Raw genomic sequence first — 16846 nt, 5'->3', positions numbered from 1 at the left:
CTGTAGCGTTTTCAGTGTGGGCTACCGTAGGCACCTTGGGTCACAGAGGGCATAACTGTTATGTAGCATTTATTGATCTTGAGAAAGCATATCAATTACTTCCATGAGAGTTGATGTTTGGAGTATTGAGATGGTTGGGAGGGGGACTTCAAGAAATGGGGATGATAGAGGAGCTGTATTGCTCGTCAAGAGCTAAGGTAGTAAAAATACATGGAATTTCGGAGAGTTTTGAGCTGTCCGTGGGATTGAGACAAGGCAGCATGCTGAGTCCATTTCTCTTCATCCTACATATGGAGTTAATTAGCAGGAGAACGAAGCCTGTGGAGATGGAGAAATGCTGACGATCTGGCCCGTGTGGCTGACAGCAAAATGGAATTGGTAAATATGGTATGAGAATGGGTCTGTGTTTGAAGACCACGGTTTAAAGATAAACACAAAGAAAACTGAAGTTATGCAGGTTGGGAGGGTGAAAGAAGATCTCGTGATTGAGGTTGCAGGAGATGCTGAATCATGAGAGAGAATTTGTGTTCTTTGGAAGTACACTTAGTGTCATTGGAAAGAGATCTGTGGAATTGAAAAGAAGAATCTAGTGTGCATAGGCAGCAGTGAAAAAGGTGGCAGGAGTACTGTGGGACCAGCAATTGAGTAACAAACTGAAAGGAGATGTGTATGTTGCACATGTTTGTCCCTGCCTCTTGTGGTTTGGAAACAGTGGGTCTTACGGAGATAGAAGAAAAAGATACTGGTAGTAGAAAATAATATACTAAAGAGAATGGCAGGAAAGTGGAGGGTAGACAGAGTGTTCATGGAAGGAATTAAAGAAGATGAACTTGGGACCCTCAGTGATAGGCTGGCGAACACATGTTTGAGATGGGCTGGGCATAAAATAAGAATGGATAAAGAATGACCAGCAAAGAAAGCATGGGAGGAAGAAGGCAGCAAGAAAAGGTGTGAAAGACCAAAGATACAATGGAAAGAGAAGAGAAAAGGACTGGAACTCCAAGAGTTAAGAACTCGTGCCATGGCCTGGAAGGAGTGGTGAAGAATTGTGGGCACCTCCTACCCTCTGTAAAAGGGAAAAGGAGTTGAGAAGTGAAATGAAGTGTAATGAGTATCATATTAAATTTTGGGATGCTGCAGCATCAGATTAGAATAGGAAAACGTAGCAGAAAAGGCAGTGGGCTAAATTCATCTTTGTTATCTCTTCATTGACTCAAATGAGTTACACAATTTGCACGAGGATGAATTTGGCCCATGATTTTAAATATAATGACTGAAAATAGGAATGTTTTAGACAAGAGCAATAGTATGATTTGGATCAACACACCTGTTGAGGGGCTTATCTTGCAGTCAATAAGCATCTGTTCATTGTAGCAGGACCTGTTTGCTACAGAGAACAGTAAGGGAAAACATATGAAACTTATTCCTTTGACAGGCCATGCCAGGTTTATTTGAATATATAATGACCTGTGCCTAACTTTTGAATTGCTTGCAATATAACACCGGTACTGTGACTTACCTGGTTGTGTTTCGTATTTTACTCTGGGCCAGATGTGTGTTTGGATATACTTTTTTTTTTTCTTGAGCAATCTAAATTATGTGAAATTTTGATATATTACTGTATCTAAAAAGCCCATAAAACTGAGGCTGTTTGTTGAACACTTGAAATTCCATGCTTTCCCTACACTAAGTATTGTTGTATGTCTTTCCATTCAGGCCTAGCGCTAGGCATTAGGAATAATTTGAAGGTTTACACATTTCTGTAAATCCTAACAAGAAATATATAAAGTGCAATACAGTCTGTTTATTTTTAACTTAGTTGCAAGATGTTCCTGTCCTCTTGTACTAATAGATATGATATTCTCCTTTTTGATATCCAGAATATTTCATATTCTACCCTGTAATTGTCCTGGCAGTTGCCTCATGCACTAAAAAATCTTCTGTTCTCCTATAAGCAAATATTTCCTTGTGGAGCTCTCTGCATAGAATGATAGATAGAAGGGCAGTTAGAACTTTGTGCTGCCCAATTGGTCTGTGCTTACTATACTTCCAGGGTTGTGATTGAATGGGCAAGTGGGATCCACTTGAATGACCAACTGTTTGGCTCATTTCCAAGCAGAAGCAGTTGTTTCTGTTCAGGCCGGCTGTAGTGCCCTCTGGAGTGCCGCACTCATGCCGCGGTATATCAGGCGCCGCCAGCCCTACTACGCCCTCTCAGTTCCTTCTTACTGCCCGTGGTGGTCAGTCAGCCTTTCTTGCTTAGCAAGAGCTAGCGGTTGTCTACCATTCTGAACTTCATACTTTAAAGCCGTTATAAATAGTTCACTTTTGCTAGTCTTAATTAGTTGTTAAGTAGTTCTTAAGCAGTTGTTAAGTGTTAGTAAGTAGTTAGGGTGGGAGTGGGACTTTGCCCCAGGCGGGGTATGCCCGGGTTCAAGCCCTGCTCAGACTGCAGCAGGCCTATGCCTGTGAGTGACCCCTACGGTAGCTGCCTTAAGTGCCTTGGGGAGTCACACGTTAAAGAGTGTTGCCGGATCTACCAAATTTTCAGCACCGCACTCAGAAGGAGTGGAACATCCGCCTCAGAGCTCTCCTGATGGAGTCCACCCTCCACCTGGCTTCTAAGCCGTCCAGGTCGCGCCGAGTGCCTCGGAGCTCCATGTGCAGCACACTGCTGGCACCCGACTCCTTCCAGCACCATTCGGCACACTGGTGCCGAAGAAGAAGGCCAAGAAGTGCTCCCTGGCACCGAGCAAAAGCCTGCCCACCAGACTGCTCCAGAGCCACGCAATCGGGCCTCCCTGGTTGGGGTGCTCAGCCCCCTTAAAGAACTGGCCCTGACTCCTGGGAACGGTATGGGACCCGCACTCCTGCCTGCACCTTCATCATTCCAGGCTCCCTCAGTGCAGAGAGAGCACAGGTCTCCTCCTGCTCTGATGATGACCCCAGTGCCGTAAGGCACAGCTAAGGCTCCCCAAGAGGGCAAGCCCGCCGTTAAGACCCCTCAGTGCACAGGGGAACAATGCTGGTCGTTGGACAGAAGGCGTCAATCTTCCCTGCCGAGTTGGGAATCCCGGGGCCGATCCCAAATGCATTGCCAGTCACGCAGACGAGCTTCCAGATCCCCGCAGCGCTACTCTCTGCCATGGGGCCGATGCTCCCCATGCTGTTCCTGACACCTCTTCCTTTTTTCGACGTTCGTCCTCTAGGCATCAGTCCCGATCACTGGCATGTTGGGAATGTTCCCTGTTGCGGTACCAGTCTCCTTGGCACTGGTACCGCTCTCCATGCTACATGTACCATTCAGTTACGCCTGGGCAACGGTCACCCGTGGCCATGACCAGCAAACAAATACAGGCATCGACGGCTCCTCCCTGGTTGCCAGAAGGGGGCTCCAGTACGGAGGGCTAGTTCAGCCCATTGCCATGGTCTCATCAGCATGACTGGGCACCGGAGCCCGCTCCCTCGTCAGCAGCACCACAATGGCAGCACAGCCAGTGGCCAGCGCAGTGTCCTTATTGGAGCGTGTGGGGCATATCACTCCTCGGTGGCCGTGGCAGAACAGCGGGTGGCAGCCCCACCGGCACTGGACACCGGAAGTGCGTTCTGAGATTGGGGCGGGGGAACCGGTGCCCACCCCAAAGCCTCTTATTCTGATGGTGGTCGAGACCCCAGCACCCCCACTGGCGGTCCAGTCTTCCTCGTCCTCCCCAGACAAGGCGGTCGCGGGATCTTCCAGAGCTAGCCTGCTGGATAACTTTAGGGAGCATCAAGCCCTTCTCTGGTGTGTGGCCGAGAACTTGGGCCTCGAGGTACAAGAGATGGCGGAGCAGGAGGACACCCTCTTCAATGTCCTCTTGGCCTCTACGTCCACCTGGGTCGCCATGCCTGTGCATGAGGGGGTCCTCAAGATAGCTAAGGCTTTGTGGCAGACCCCCTCCTCCATCCCATCCACCTCGAAACGGGCAGAGAAAAAATACTTCGTGCCGGCTAAAGGTTTCAAATGCCTTTATACCCACTGTGATGGGTTGGACTCCCCGCCCCCCCCCCCACCCGGCCGGGATGCCACCTGATGTGCTGGGGTTTCACTGAGCCTGCCTGCTCCACTAGCCTGGGCTCCCTCTCCCCATTTTGCTGAATCAGGCTCTCCGGCCTCTAGCAGCGCACACACACAGGTAGGGACGCACCACATGTAGAACCACACAGAGTCTGTAAGCAGCTCTCTATGGGAAGAATCCGCTAGGAAATTGCCCAGCGCTCAATGTAAACTCCAAAATAATATTGTCTTGTGCTGTATAGAAAAATCTGCACAGTGCAAGCTTATAAAAATTCGCCCTCCCTCAATAGGGAGAGAGATATGCACAGTCTCCTCCCCCCCCCCCCCCCCCGATATGAATTGCACAAACTGGGTTTTGGAATAAACTAATAACAAATATATTAACTATAAAAGGTAAATTTTAAGTGATTACAATGGATAGCAAACGGACCAAAGCTGATTATTAAGCAAATAAAACAAAACACGCGTACTAAGCGTAACATCTTAAAGAGACTAGTTTCAAGAAGTAATTCCTCACTCTAAATGTTGCTTTTGGGGCAGGTTGCAGAAATTCTTGAAGGTCAGCTACCCTGCTTGCAGCTTAAATCTTCAGGTATCTTATTCACAGACCAGATCCTTTTTCCGGCCTGGGTTCAATACTCCTCCCCCTTTCCCTTTGTCCTTGTTCCTTAAGTGTTTCCAGCAGTCATCTTGTGTGGGGATTCAGTGAAGAGTAAACCCAGATCAACTTATTCCCCAGCCTTAAACAAGATTTACATAAGGTGAGAATCTTTTGTTTCCCAGTCTTGACTCCCCCTCTTTTTCGTGGAAAATTACTAGAAATCCAAGATGGTGTTTAGTACCAGGTGACATAACCTAGTAGTGTCACAGCAATGTCCCAGGACTCCTCTCAGGAAGGAGAGAGATTAGTATCTTCAAAGTCATATTGTTTCTTCCTAATGGCCCATCAAGGCGGCTGGCCTGTTGTCTGGTGGGTGTTTCCCAAGTACACACCCAGCTGTAATTGTTACATAGTCAACATTCCTAATTTTAGATACAGAAATGATACATGCATACAAATTGGATAATCACATTTAGTAAATTATAACCTTTCCAATGATACCTTACAATACCCAGCTTGCATAAAATATATCTGTTATGCCATATCCATATCATAAGCATATTTCCGTAAAGAATACGGGGTGTAACGTCACACCTACCCACCCCCGGGCTCTCTAGTTGTATCTGTGGCCAACGAAAAAGACAAGCAGGTCCCCACCTCCTCGTCTCCCAAAAACAAAGATGCTAATTTATTTGGGAGAAAGATTTATTCTACCATCAGTCTGTAGTTTCAGGTGGCGAGTCATCAGGCCTTGCTGGGCTGGTACAATTTTAATCTCTGGGACGGTCTCAAAAATTCCAGGAATCCCTTCCTCAGGGTTTGGCCCAAGAGTTTGGCATTCTGATGGAGGAGGGCACGGTGGCAGCCAGATTCTCCCTGCAAATGGCATGGGATGCGGCGGCAACGGTGGTTTCATCAGCAGTGGTCATGCAATGTAATTCCTGGCTCCAGACGGCAGGCCTCTCCCTGGAGATGCAGGCCGCGATCCAGGACCTCCCCTTTGATGGAGTTGGTCTGTTTTCGGATCAAACGGACGCCAGGCTGCACGGGTTGAAGGACACTAGTTCTACCCTTCACTCGTTGGGCATGCATGTGCCACAATCAGTCAGGAAGGCCTTCCAACCACCGCCGCCGCCAAGACCCTGGCGGCCTAGTCAGAGACCTACAAGGAGAAGGGATGCTAGTTTTAGTCATTGTTGCCCTTCTTCCTCCCGCTCGCCAGCCCAGCCTGGGGCAGCCAAACACCCAGAAGGCCAGCAGTGATAATTTTGAGGGGGTGCCCGAGAGCGACACCCCAGTCAGTTGACCGGATCCTACCTGCCTTTTCCTCAACCACCTTTCCCACCACTCGGCCTGGTCACGGGTTACGTCGGACCGCTGGGTCTTGGACATAGTGGCTTGTGGCTATACCCTGCAGTTCTTGCTTGTCCCTCCTTCCCGCCTCCCCCCCCATTTTTGCATCCCTCTTTAGGGACCCTTCTCACAAGCAACTCCTCGTTCAGGAGGTATAGAAGCTCCTGGGCTTGGGGGCTCTGGAGGAGGTTCCTTGGGACATGGAAGAAAAAGGATTCTACTCCTGCTACTTCCTAATTTCAAAGGCCAAAGGCGGCCTCAGGCCTATCCTGGACCTGCATGGCCTCAACAAGTCTCTCAAGAAGTTGAAGTTCCGCATGGTCTCCTTGGCCTCCATCATCCCGTCCCTGGATCTGGGGGACTGGTACGCTGCTCTCAACTTAAAGGATGCGTACTTTCATGTCTCCAGATTCCCGGGCCACAGGTGCTTCCTGCATTTCATAGTGGCCAGGCGTCACTTCCAGTTCACAGCATTACCCTTTGGCCTGTCTTTAGCCCCCAGGGTGTTCACAAAACGCGTGGGGCCGGTAGCGGCTTACCTGAGACGTTGAGGGGTCCAGAAGGTCTTCGGCCCTTTTTCGGGAAGTGCTCAGTCTCTGGGACTTTTGTGTGTGACTCGCCATTCATCTTGTAGCTGCCCACTTGACCAGAGCCAAGAATATCCTGCTAGCTCATCTCAGCAGGACTTTCTCGTCTCACCATGAATAGTCGCTCCATGCAGAGGTGGTCAGCCTCATCTTCCACAGGTGGACCTGTTCGCATCCAGACAGAACAGGAAGTGCCATGTGTTCTGTTCTCTGCAGGCAGGGACAAGGGCTCCCTGTTGGACGCCTTCCTGATTCCATGGTCGGGAGTGCTGATGTACGCCTTCCCACCGGTGCTGCTAATCCACGGAGTCCTGCTCAAGATAAAGCAAGACAAAGCAATGATCATCCTCATAGCCCTGGCATGGCCTCGTCAACATTGGTTCGGCATGCTGCTGTGTCTCTCGGTAGGCACCCCGCTGCAGCTACCTCTTCGGTTGGATCTGCTGTTCCAGAGCCACGGCAACCTGTTGCACCCGCACCTGGAGCCGCTGCACTTGACAGCGTGGCTGCTGCGTGGTTGAGTGTGGATGAATGGGGGTGTTCCTCTGGTGTGCTGCAAGTCCTGCTGGGCAGCAGAAAACCGTCCATGAGGGCTACATATGTGGCAAAGTGGAAGTGGTTCACGGTTTGGGCCCTGGACCGACACACTCGTGCGGATGAGGCCCTGCTGCAGGACATTCTGGACTGTTTACTGCACCTTAAGCACCAGGGTCTGTTGCTATCTTCAGTTAAGGTACACTTGGCGGTCATTTTGGCGTTTCACCCTCGGCTTCAAGGCCGGTCGGTCTTCACCCATCCCATGACGGGGTGCTTCCTGAATGGTTTGGAGCACCTTTACCCGCATGTCCGGGAACCGGTCCCCCTTTGGGACCTGAATCTTGTGGTCTCCATGCTCATGGGTCCCCCCTTTGAACCCGTGGCTTCCTGCTCCCTTCTGCTTCTCTTCTGGAAGGTCTCCTTCTTGGTCGCTATAACTTCGGCCCACAGGGTGTCCGAGATCAGGGTGCTCACGTCTGAGCCGCCTATACAGTCTTCTATAAGGATATGGTCCAGCTACGTCCGCACCTGGCCTTTTTGCCCAAGGTCATCTCCCAGTTCCACGCTGGTCAAGACATTTACTTTCCAGTCCTTTGTCCAGAGCCTCATGCGATGGATGAGGAGTGCAGGCTGCATACCCTGGACAGCAGACGGGTGCTGGCCTTCTACATTGATAGAACAAAGCTATTCCGTAAGTCAACACAATTGTTGGTTGCTGTCGCTGACAGGATGAAAGGCTGCCCAGTGTCAGCCCAGAGAATCTTGTCTTGGATCACAGCCTGCATCCACTACTGCTACGAGCTGGCAAAAGTGCCCCCGCCGGCGATCGTGACGGCTCATTCGACTAGGGCACAGGCATCAGCATTAGCCTTCCTGGTGCAGGTGCCGATCCAAGAGATCTGTCGGGCTGCGACCTGGTCGTCTGTCCACACGTTCGCGTCACACTAGGTGCTGACCCAGCAGGCTCGAGACGATGCTGGCTTTGGCAGAGCAGAGACTGTGAACTCTGAGTCCACCTCTGTTGATTCTGCTTGTGACTTACCTAGAATGGAATCGACATGAGCAAGCACTCGAAGAAATAAAAAAGGTTACCTACCTTTCGTAACTTGTTCTTGAGATGTTGCTCATGTCCATTCCATTACCCACCCTCCTGCCCCTCTGTCAGAGTTGTCAGCAAGAAGTATCAGAGAGGGCGTAGGGCTGGTGGCGCCTGATATACTGCGGCATGAACGTGGCACTCCAGAGGGGCGCCACAGCTGGCCCTACGGGTACTGCTAAGGCAAAAATCTCTGACGGCCACGCACGTGGGCACGCACACACCTAGAATGGAATGGACATGAGCGACATAACTTGAAGAACAACAGTTATGAAAGGTAGGTAACCATTTTTTCGTCATTGATGGCATGAAAAGTTTTCTGGCTGCAATCTTGGCTGGTCGACATTTCAGACAAATTGAAGTTGTTGATAGTTCTCAGAGGTTCAGGTCTCTCTGGTGACAGTAGATGTTGGTAGCAAAGACATTACAACAGGAGCAGTTCACAGTCAACAAACCTAATGAGCCTTTAGGGTTTGTTGGATTCTAGTTATTTGGTTGGCTCTAGAAGTGAAATTGCATCTAAGATCTCTCCAATAGTTTCTAGTCTCTGACTTCATAATTGCAGAAAACCAGTAGGTAATATCTCCTCCCATCTCTTAAGCTAAAAAGTATGTCTTTTGGTGGTGAAGAAGGGAAGACATTCCTCAAGGTCTGCCTCTTTCAGGAATTGGCATAGTTTGTCACTGGAGATACAAATTTGATCTTAGAGGGATGGGGGAGACCATGTTGGGGATTAAAGTATACAGGCTCTTTGGCCTGACATGAAGAAGGAACTTCACCTCAATCTTCATGAGCTAAGGATGGTCAGAAAAGCCTTATTAGTTCTGTAACATCTCTGCTAGATCCACCATGATCTGCATTTTCGTTGGCTTTATCAGTGGTAGTAAGTCTAATTTTCCTCACAGAAGCAGTTTCCAAAGACATAAACCTTCCTTCCATCAAAGTCCTTCATGTGCTAGGTCTAGAGAATGCCAGTGGGCTTTCTAAGGATAGCGGGCATCTACCTGGAGGTAGTCTTCCATCAACCAAGTCTTTTACAGTATAGTTACTTAATCTGCAGATCCATAGATGTGTCTCCAACAAAAAGAAAGGAGAGTTTGAATGCCAAATGTATTCACAGTAACATGGGATTTTCAACTGTCCTAGACCTTTCTTCTATTCCCATTCATCTGGGTGGTGATAAAGGAGTGATGAAGCCTACCTTCCTCATCAGTGATATTGGTGGCCGCAGGCTGGCCCAACAGAACATTGTTTGAAGAACTCTTGGAAATGGCTCAAGGTTTTAATTTTCTTCTTCCTTCATCGCAAACTTCTGTTCCAAGACCCTTATCTAGTTGCTAGCCTATTCAGAACTTCTACTACATTGTATCACATCTGGGCAAAATTTCCTGGTTGATAAAAAATAATAATAATCTTCAGCCTTGTATTTGAGGTAGCCTCTATCCCTTCTGCTTTGAATTTCCTACATCATGTATTTAATAACTGCATTATAGTTACAATTTGGAGAATTCACAGTTTAGCAACTAATTTCCTAGGTGAAGTCTAGTGTAGGGCACTGCCCCTTCCTTAAGACAGCCTTTTGCAAGTGCTGTCTGTTGCCCTGTTGAGCTTTGATTTCATTTTCCAACAGCCATGCAGGCCTCCTGATCTAACTCTAGCTACTCTTGTACTGTAAATTTTTTTTAATGAAAAGTAGTCTTACTGTGTGCTGGGGGCTTAAGTAGGTAGTTGGCAAATGGGTGATTTTATTTATTTATCAACCTTTCATTATTTTTCATGAGAACAAAGTTGTTTTACATACCTGTCTTACATTCCTCCTCACAGCTTTCTTTGTTTCACATCGATCATGTTATCTTTCTTCCAAGTTCTTATAGCTAATTTAAATGTTCTAAAGAGTTGCTGTGACTTTTTCTTGAGGATCATAGCCCTTGGATTGGCTAAGTAAAATGACTAGGGTCATTATTGGTCTAGGGTCACAAATTGGGGTTATAGTCTCGTGTTTTGTCCTCGCCAAATGGCATTTTGGAAGCTAAGAGCCAGAAAGCTTTCCCTATATAACCAAATAAAGCTCAGATTCCTGGAACAGTGTCCCCATCTTAGGAAACATCAGTGAAGGAATTTGGTAAGACTGGCATTTGGTGGCTAAGTCATCTAATTGAGACGTTACAGGTTATACGTAATATCCTATTTGTATGCAGCCTTTGGAGATGGCTACTGTACCTTCATTATCTTATTGAGTTGATACTTTTCGTAGGCAGTAATAGGTCTGATTAGCATGGCAAATTGCCTTCCTGTCCTATGAATCATAGTTGTGGGAATTGCTACTGAGATCACAGTCTTAGCTTCCAAACCCTGTAGATACCCCTCATGACAAGGTCTGATGCTGTTCTCCCAACTGCAAAAATCCTGACATCCCCAATGACACAATGCTTCATGCAACCCCACTTACAAGTTGCCAAACTATTTTGACCCAGTTCTACAATACCCAAGAGCTGTAAAACCATTGCATAAATGGCAGCGACAGTACCACCGTTATTTTTTGTCTATTTTTATTTAGAATAATAAGTGAAAATAATAAAAATCATTTTAATGTTATGGTTTAGCTCATGCATGTACAAACTTGATGAAATTCTAAAACAGTGTGGTTTGGATAAGGTCATACCATTAGCTCACCAGACTTTAGGTGAATAAACATCTGTTGTTGCTTCTAGTCTCTCCTTTCACTAGCTATAGCAGTTACCATGTTGGCAAAGACCATATCAAGAGCAGGATAAAGATGACACCAAAAATCTTAAGCCTATTGGTGGCTGCTACCTGTGAGTTTGAAGACAGGGACGTCTGTCAATTCAGAATTGGTGAAATGATGATGCAGAAGTCATAGGAACAAATAATAATTCCCACATCTCACCACACACAGATCCCCTCTATAAATCAAATCCTTTAATGGTTTTTCCACAGCAACAGACTTAGGGTGAGAGTATCTGAGAAGACTGTAAAAATGCACAAGGAATAGAAACAGCAATAAAGTAAAACAAGAAGAAAGGACGAGTGTTGCATCTAACAATAGTAATCTTATGAACGTCTCATCTACTGTGCTTAGCTCCACATATAAGAGTGCCATCTAGTGGCACACCACAGCTTAGATATCTTACATAGATCTAGAGGCCATGGAAAAGATCTGACAGAATAATGTCTGACCTAAAAGTTCCCTGTGCCTGTTGTGATTGTTATCTGACAGAAAGCAAAACAGTGTGCATGCAAAATTGGAATGAGTAGATATAAAACAAATAACAAAAGCTCCTGATTATAGTACCATTTCAACGTTTACTAGTTAAGCAAATAATAAAATAGAAAAAATCAACTATTTATAACAGACATATTTTCTCTCTCGAACATATATGTGTAATGAACTTGACTAAGGATTACATATGGGTGCTTTTCAGAATTAATCAGTACTTTACAGTTCAGTACTTTACAGTAGCAATTTAAAAATATATTTAGAGTTAGCTTGGTTCAGTATTCTTCTGAAATGGAGAATTGCAAATCACAGGAGGCAAAAAGCCCTCCCTGATATAAAGGGCTGGCTAAGGGGAAAAAGCAAAAATAACATAATGCTTTACCCTTGTTATAATTAGGCTGGGCAGAATTCAGTTTTTATTTTTTATAATTTTGACAGATATCAATGTTTATTTTAAAGCATTTTAAAATTTATCAACTTAAATTTTCACAGTTGTGCAAAATTATATTTTAAGCATTTTTTCCTTTTTTTTGGTCAATTTAAATTTTCACAGTTGTGGGAAATTATGGGGGATGTTTTAGAGAATGGGGGAGTCGGACAAATATTTCATGACAGTAGACCTTGAGATTCAAAAAATTAAAGCTTTATAACTGTTAAAACACAAATTGTCAACATCACATGTCAAAATATACAAAACAAATCTCTTTAAATCAAACTCTAGTAAGTTCTCTAGCAGCAGTTCTTTATATTGCCTATCAGTAAATTTCAATTATTATCAATGGAAATATATTTGTGAGTTTGTATGTGTACAGTAAAAGTGATGTTTACCGATATTCACCAATAAAAATCTAGTTCTTCCAAGCCTAATAGTAATCCATGTTCCCCAAATGCACTCAAAATTCTTGTCTCTTGACAGTATTTCAGAGCTATATTACAGTAATAGTTTAAATCTAGTAGGATAGGGAATCCATATGTGCAGCTAATTCTTTTGGATGCTGGGAAGGTACAAAAGCAATTTTATATCAGAATCAGTGAACAAGCACATTATGGAATGTGTTCATCCTTAAGAAAAGTAAGGCACTGCACTGATAATTCTGCAGTTGGGAAATTACACTGCAACCAGAAGGAGTTTGCATTTCATGGTGAAGACTGTTTAATTGTGCAATTTTCTCCTGCCTCTAGAAGCACAAAAACGCAAAGCTTTAAGGTATAGCATTAAACATTTTATTAGACTGACTTAGAATTAGATGATTATTACTGTCATCACATCTGAGTCAGTGCTTTTAAACCAAATTTGCTTGCTTCCACAGTGGTTCAGCACAGCTCTTTGGGAGGGGAAGGAGGTTAGCTAACATATAAAACCTGCTGCTGTTAGTCACAGGAGTTTTTAAAAAAATCAGTGTTATTGGTTGGGTCAGAAATTGTAAATGTGCTATAATTTTCAGTTTGCCATAAAAATACTCTTGAAATCCTCTTCACGTGGTGCTAAGCAGTAAACCAGAAATTCCTGTTTGCTGGCAGGCAGAAGTCACAATTTCAATTTTAACATGCTGAGCAGCGGAATTGAAGCACTCTTAAATTTAAGCCGGGAGGGAGGGAGAGCACACGGCTGTGCTGAATGATCTATCAGCTTTGTTGCTTTACATTAATTAATAAAAACCTACTGCATTTTTCAGTGCCCTCCCTCACAATGTTTAAAATAAGATATTTTACGTGGCTTGTCTTTGAGGGATTTTTGGGTAATAATGTAACAGGAAATATTGATATGGATAAAATTTTGTGATAGAAAACAAAGTCATAGTATTGTGTATTTTTCAAGGTTCCATACAGTGACACATCTGAGTTCACCATTGATTTCCATTTATAAAAACCTATTTTCAGGGATTCATAACTTGTCAGTATTAAATTACATTGTGATAAGACTTGTGTACATTGTCTTAGACTAAACATTGCATTTTTAAACTGATTTTAAATAAATTATTAGAATTTTAACCGCTTTCCTAGATATACAGTGTCAAAATATATTTATTTAGACATTGATGGAAGCTTTTCTTGCATGCTATGTAACAAAAGCCTGTTTCTTCTAAATGGTCTTTTGGGTGATTGTTCTCCAAAACACATTTTGAAACAGACAAGGTTATTTACATTTCAGAAATATCTGCTGAATATGCACATATGGTTACTTCTCATAATATTTTTGCAACCTAATTTATTTGTCAATCCCTTTATGAGGATTTAAATCAGGGATTTTTAAAGAAGCCTGTGGAAGACAGGTGCCCACGTTGCTTTGAAAGTCAATGGCAGCTGAGTGCTTAACTCTTAGGTCCCTTTGAAAAGTCTTAGTCTAAAATCCTATCAGTGATCTCTGTTTAAAGTCTGAAGAGAATAATAATAAACCGAAATAAAAATAATATATTTATGCAGTGCCTTCCATATCAAAGGACCCCACAGTCTGATCAGAACCTAATCTGGCGTTTCAGTTTCTTATATTTGTGAGGCAGTACTTGGAAGGGATACCTCTAAGGAAAATCTGTTGTAGGGGAAAAGGTTGCCTGTATCAGCGTAATGGTGTTATTTATTATTTTTGTATGATAGTGCCCACAGTGTATACTTGGTGCTTTCCAGACAGTCAGGAAGGCAAGGTCCCTATGTTAAGGAGCTCATTTTTACTAAAATACCAAACCAACACCTGGTTCCAAAAGAAGGCCAACAGAAGGTGGACTTGGATCGCACCGAACATAAAGACAAAGAATGAAATCGATTACTTTCTGATCGATAGATGACGCATTGTGCAGGATATTTCAGTAGTGCCATCATTTAACATCGGTAGTGATTATCGCCTACTGAGAGCCAGACTCACGTTCACAGTTAAGGTGGAGAAAAAGGCGCTGTGTATGGTGAACAGAAGGCACCAACCAGTAGCTTTCGACTAGGAAATCCTGAAGGAAAACATTTCCAGGGAAGACTGGAGCCTCCTGGATGACTGCGACGACGATTATGAGAACTTCAGCAAGAGACTGGAACGGTGCGTGAAATCAGCTGAGCGTGAAAGACCAAAAATAGCTAGTGGAAAAATCTCAGAGAATACAAAGACCTTATTGGAGAAGAGGAGGAAAATGAAATGAAATGGCAGTGACAGGCTTGAGTACTCCCTTCTCTGCAAGCTCATACGAATGAAGCTGAAGGAAGACTTCGAGACTTTTCGAACTGAAAAGCTCCTAAAGGCTGCTGAAGATCGTAAAAGTCTCAAAAAATGCAAACGGGAACTGGCCATCATTATCGGCTTTGAAGAACAAGGATGGAGAATCAGTAACCGATCGAACAGAGATGGAGGCAATCTGCAGGGATTTCTATACCCAGCTCTTTGCATCCCGTATAGACGTCCCAATGCCATCACTGCAACAAACCGATGAACACATACTCCCAGTTCTCATCAACGAAGTCCGTCACGCAGTCCATCAAATGAAAGAGGGGAAGGCTCCAGGCAAGGACGGTCTGACAGCAGAAGTGCTTAAGGCGGGAGATCAGGAACTCTGGAAAGCTCTCGCCCAAAGGTTCAGCCGTTACCTGGAAATCCAGAAGATACCGTCCAGTTGGAAAGAGTCCAATACCATCTTGCTGCATAAGAAAGGCGATCGAGAAAATCTAAAGAACTATCGCCCGATCTGCCTGCTTTCACATGTCTATAAGTTATTCAGCAAAATAATAACAAATTGACTGTCGCGAAACCTGGATGAACAGCAACCTAGAGAGCAGGCCGGTTTTCGAAGAAATTACAGCACGATAGACCACATCTTCACTCTAAACCAACTACTAGAGCGTTCGAGGGAATACAGGTTCCCTTTGTGCATTGCCTTCGTGGACTACGAGAAGGCGTTTGATATAGCGTGGAGACTAACACCGTTCTTGAAGCTCTTTCAGAACAGGGCATCAGCACAAAATATATCACATTATTAAAGGAAGCGAACTCTGGCTGCAGCATGGATATATCGCTGTTCGATACTCCCCTCGGAATCCCCATCGAGAAAGGTGTGAAACAGGGAGATACAGTTTCACCAAAATTATTCACAGCATGTCTTGAATTGGTCTTTTGACGAGCAGACCTGAAAGGCTGGATTAATATCAACGGCGAGCGGCTAAACCATCTCAGGTTTGCAGATGATATAGTGTTGATAGCTGAAAATACAGTCCAGCTTGAGAGAATGCTTAAAGAACTGAACGCGAAAAGTAGTCAAGTCGGATTAAAAATCAACCAGTCGAAAACTAAATATATGAGATCGGATGTTCTGCCAAGAACCCAAATAACTCTTGGAGGAGAGCAGATCCAAGAGGTCGACAAATACGTTTATTTGGGCCAGGAAGTCAACATGCGCCATGATCAGAAAGGCGAATTGTCATGCAGAAAAAAAGCTGGATGGTGTGCGTTCAACAACTTCAGGGACATCCTCCAAGGAAAGATCAGCAAAACAACTCATGCGAATCTTTTTAACTCTACCGTGCTTCCAGCGATGCTATATGGTAGTGAAACATGGTTGCTGACGAAGACTGAAGGAACATCAACTGTCTGTCACACAGAGGGCAATGTAACGAACATTTTTGGGCATTTGTCTCCGCGATCGCATCCCCAATGAAATAATTAGGCAGCAGTCTGGAGTCCGAGATGTTGTTGTTGAAAGCAGGCTCAGCAAAATGCGGTGGGCGGGACATGTGGCCCCACTCAGTGACAACAGATTGATGAGTGGTATCCGTGAGAACTGAAACGGCCACACGGTCGGCCTCCAAAGAGGTGGGATGATTTCTTAACAAGGAGATATGGACAAACATGGTGAAGGATGGCTAGAGCGAGAGAAGATTGGAAGACGTGTTGTGATCGGCTCAGCCTTAACTGATGAAGGATCGACAGTTTACGCAGTCTACCAAACCAAGATGCTTCATTTCATCAACAGCATGGCACTGGGAGAAAGGGATGAGTTGTGTTCATGTGCAGAGACACACTTAATTTTATTAATTATAATCTAGTACTAGAAGAAAGCTCATTAAATAGGTTACACTTTTAGTAAGCTGTTTGTGGGTATAGAGGGTATACTGTTTCAGTGTATTGTAACTTAAGGCAATAAGCTATTACAACTGCTAAAATATAGGCAGGAAAATCACATCCAGTTTTAATATCACTTTAGTTTAATAAGTATGGCATTGTTTGTTTAATATTGCAACTTGCCTGAGCAGTCGTCGGAATAAGTTGTCTGATTCTAAATTACTGTGAAATTGTGAACTGCTACATTATCTATAATAGTGAATATCCCTTTCGGATTCATCTCTCTTCAGGGAGCCTGCAGTTTCTCTGTATTTGGAAGTTAACCTTTCCCTCCTTCTCTGT

The 16846-nt window shown here is 44.6% G+C and overlaps 1 protein-coding gene across 1 annotated transcript in view; it reads left to right on the top strand.

Annotated features, from left to right (window-relative positions):
- Positions 1 to 16846, top strand: part of MED13L (mediator complex subunit 13L) — a 365499-nt gene that overhangs the window by 67668 nt on the left and 280985 nt on the right. The gene's annotated exons all lie outside the window — the stretch shown is intronic.

Source organism: Emys orbicularis, chromosome 16, assembly GCF_028017835.1.
Source record: "Emys orbicularis isolate rEmyOrb1 chromosome 16, rEmyOrb1.hap1, whole genome shotgun sequence".
NCBI lineage: Eukaryota > Metazoa > Chordata > Testudines > Emydidae > Emys > Emys orbicularis.
This window is presented reverse-complemented; position numbering and strand designations above follow the sequence as displayed.